We start from the raw sequence: 4363 nt of genomic DNA, 5'->3' as shown, positions 1-4363 counted from the left end.
CGGGGTAACCCCTGCCCAGGCCCAGGAGGAGTGAGTGCCTGGCCCACCTGGAAGGCCTCAGGCCTGAAGAACAGAGCAGGTATGCATCTGCCCTCTGAGCTTCTGTCCACACAATGGAGGCCTGAGCTCTGCCGGACGCCCTTTTCGCCTCTGGCCAGGAGGGGGAGCCCCAGGACAGATGACTTGCTCTGGCTCCACAGCAAACCTCGCCCAGAAATTGTCTTTCATATGCACTCAAAGCCGGATCCTTTCTCTTCATCTTTTCCCAAAGCCCCACATGGTCAGATGTCTTTAATAAATCATGTTCAGACCCTCTACACCAGGCACCCTTGACCAGGTCCATGGAAGTAAGAGGTCTTTGAAAAGCCCTCACCAGGAGCTTTTCCCAAGATAATTAGTCCCATTTATCAAGGAAGGAGAACCAATAATCTTAGGGTGAGAACTAGGGGGATGCTGATTGAAAGAGGTTAGTGGGGGGCCCTAATAGCATTCATCAGAAACATTTCTTGGAGCCACTCAGCCCGTTCCCTCATTAAGCCCCTCATTCTCAGGGGATCTGCCTGCCAGGAGTGGTGTCAGAATCCTGGGACCCTACTCCCATGATACCTGTGCTAGACAGGTTTGGCTGTGGTCTGAGGCCAAGAGTTTGAGTCAGATTTATCCTGAAGTTAGTTCCAAGGTTAGCCCAGAACTGCCCCGGAGTGGCAGAAGGTACTGCGGGGCCTGGAGGGAGGTCTTCTCTAGTTATTTTAGGGTGAGAGCAGGCAGCCTTGCTCAGGACTGTGCAATGAGCTGTGCAGATAAGTGTCATACAGGCAGAGTTCCGCACTGTAATTAAATACTACATACAACAAATTAATCTTACACCTACTTAAAGACACGTGTGTTGGTGATTGTGCAGCATGAAACTTGGGCAGAAATAGAAAATGCATTGTGTAAATGACTATAATTAACGCTGCCTTTGCTCAGCAAACCTTTACAGCTTCCTGCCCTCTGCTAGTGCTTTGCTGCCTAAGGCAGGGTAGATTGTTTCTCCTGACACGAGTTTCATGTCCATCCTACCCACCCTGACAGAGACATTGATTTTCTTGGAGAAATCTTCCTTCCCCTATTTGCAGTCCATGTGGTTTAGATGCTGCTGACTCATGCCCAATCTCAGACATGCCCAATTAGGACACTATGCACATCTGTGCCCCAATGATTGGTTTAAGGATGGGCATGCGACCTAGTCAGAATCAATGAAACCCAATGAAACTCTGGTTAGATCTGTAAGGGAAAAATAGATCTCTGTTTTGCTGGGCTGGATGTGGGGAAAATGAGGCCAACCCAAATAACGCTGAGTGAGGGGGGGAAAACAAAGCAGAGAAATGGGTCCTATTGACATTGTTTGATCTCCTGGACCCAGCAATTCTTGAAGTCATATCTGAACTTTTTAGTTATGTCACTCGATACATTCAATTTTTTTTCTTAAGCCAATTTGAGTTAGATTTATGTCATTTGCAACTAAAAAGTTCCTGTCTGCTACACATTAGGGAAGTTTAAAGCCAAAGGAAAATAGGTGGGGAGTGAGAAGGGACCAGCCAGATATGAGGGCCTGAACTAAGGAAAGAAAGAAGCAGGCAGATCTAAGAACTTAGCAGGTGTCGCCAATGGGGCTCCCTGAAGGACTGGATTTGCAGGGAAAGGGAGAGATGGGTGTGAGGATAAGCCAGAGGCCAAGTCTGTGCTATTCACCAAGACAGAGAATACAAGTAAGAGAGGTGCATGCCCCCGGCACCAGCTTCCACTTTATAAGGGTGTGATTTGTGTGCCTGTGAGCATCTGGGCATTTGTTCAGTAGGCTGATGGCCATGCGAGTCTGAGGGTCAAGGATTTCTGGAGAACTCCTCTCCACAAAGGAGAGAAGAGAGGAACCGGGGCCAGGTGCTGAGGGACACCTACGTTAAGGGAGGGAGAAAGTTTGGAAAAGGAACAAGAAAAAGAGTTTGGTGGTGACAACTCCAGAGAACCCCGTCAGAGTCATTGCCAGTCCCCACTGACCTGCCTGCACTGGCCCACCTACGGTCAGAAACCGCGTCTGATTCATTCCCAGTACCTGCAGCACCAGCCCATACCGAGCATGTAGTTGGGAGCTCAGTAACGATTTGCTGGGTGAATGCGTGGGTGGAAAAGGAAAAAGCATCAAGGCTGGTGGACTATAGAGATATGAATTTGGTCCAACTTCTCACCAAAAAGATCAGATTGGGACATCAGGAAACCAGGTTGGCTCGTTCCTTGGAGTGGGCACTTTTGTCTGACACCTCTGAGAAGGACTGTTTCCTCCAACTATGGGGCCAAAGTCCTCCCCTACTCCCCTCTCTCCCTTATGCTGTCTCAAGTCACAGCCAGCAAGGAGCTGGCAGGGAAATAGGCCACTTGCTTTCGCTTTCCTCTTCAAAAGCTTGGTCTCCCCTTAACATAGGTGCCCCTCGGCAGCTGGCCCCAGCTCCTCTGTGCTTTTCTCCCCTCTCCCCAGGCAACGTCTCCACTCTAAAGGCTTCCAGATACTCCCCCCCTCCTGACCACTGTGGTGCCTGCTCAGACCCACACGGCCAGCAGCCCACTGGACAAATGCCCGGTGGCCACTGGGATTTACAAAGTATCTTTCTGTGTACATGCTCCTCTTCGTACTCTGCCTTAATGAAGAGCATAACCCTGGCCTCTGGCTCATCCTCGCTCTTATCTCCTCACTACACCACCACCCAAATTCGATTTCCCGTCCAGTCCCTTTGGTGCTGCTACTAAGTTCTTCTCAGATCTGCTCACTTTGCTCTTCCTCAGTCCCTGGCCGACCTCTGGCCCTTGAATCTGGCTGGTTCATGCTCATTCTTTACCCTTTCTCCTCTGGCCCTCAAGCTCCCCTGATGACACTATAGTGCAAACCAGCCTCGCCTCCACTTCCACCCTGGTCCCTAAAACCCCTGGGTCCCTAAAACCCTCAGAGTCTTCTACTGTCATTCACCAAAGTTGTCTTTGTTATTTCGTCTCCTTCCCCACATGCCTGAGATCCAGACATTGTCCTGCCCAAATGGGGTTAAGTGAATTCTCGAGCGTAGTAAGTGAGTATCTGGGGTGTCAGGACGGAAGCGGTAGGTGGAGAAAAGGGGCAGACAGTCACCACTGGGAGTTGGTAAGCCAAACTGGCTGCACTGTCTGAGAGCCCACATAACAGAACTCAGATAGGTGGGTATGGCATCTTCTTGTGGCTTTAATTTGCATGTCCCTAGTGATCAATAATCTTAAGCATCTTTGTATGTACTCATTTGCCTTTCATGTGTCTTCTAGGGTGAAGTGTCTGTTCAAATCTTTTGCTCAGTTTTTAAAGTTGAGTTTTTATCATCTTATTGAGTTGCAAGAGTTCTTTATATATTCTGGATACAAGCCTTTTGTTGGATATATGTTGTTTCTGTTGATAGCTTGAGGTTTATTAATATATCATAGAGTTCACCTATTTAAAATGTATAATTCGGTGGCTTTTAGTGTATTCACAGGGCTGTGCATTGATCATTACTATGTCAAATATATGTTTGCAAATATTTTCTCTCATCTGGGGTTTGTTTTTTCATTTTCTTAACACATTCTTTTGAAAAACAAACCTTTATCATTCTGACGAAGTCCAACTTGTTGATTTTTTCTTTTGTAATGTGTAGTTTTCATGTTATATTTAAGAAATCTTTGTAAACCTAAGGCATAAAGATTTTCTCCTGTGTTTTTTTCTAGAGGTTTCATGGTATTAGCTCATATTAGGTCTATTATTTTTTTCAGGTTAATTTTTGTATATGGTGTGAATTAAGAACCAAGGTTCTTTTTTATTTTTATTTTTTGGTCATTTTGGTCATATAACTGTTCCATTTGTGGAAAAGAGTATCCTTTAACCTTTACTGAAAATCAGTTGACCATATACTTATGGGTCTTTTTCTGTGCTCTATTCTGTTTCATTGATTTGTCTACTTTTATACCGAAACTACACTGTCTTGATCACTATAGCCTTATAGTAAGTCTTGAAATCAAGTAGTGAGCACCCTCCGAGTTTATTCATCTTTTTCAAAGTTGTTTTTGGCTTTTCCAGATCCATTGCATTTACATGTAAATTTTGGACTTAACTTGTCCATTTCCACACTTCCAAAAAAAGCCTGCAATGTTTTGATTGCAATTGCATTAAATCTACAGATCGATTTGGAAAGAATTAACATCTTAACATCCGTGAACAAATCTATTTCTCCTTTTATTTAGGTCTTAATTTCTCTCAGCAATATTTTATAATTTTCAATATTTTGGTCTTGAATATCTATTGTTCAATTTATCCTTAACTATTTTATTTGTT

Source organism: Rousettus aegyptiacus, unplaced genomic scaffold (genome assembly GCF_014176215.1).
Source record: "Rousettus aegyptiacus isolate mRouAeg1 unplaced genomic scaffold, mRouAeg1.p scaffold_m13_p_1, whole genome shotgun sequence".
Lineage (NCBI taxonomy): Eukaryota > Metazoa > Chordata > Mammalia > Chiroptera > Pteropodidae > Rousettus > Rousettus aegyptiacus.
This window is presented reverse-complemented; position numbering follows the sequence as displayed.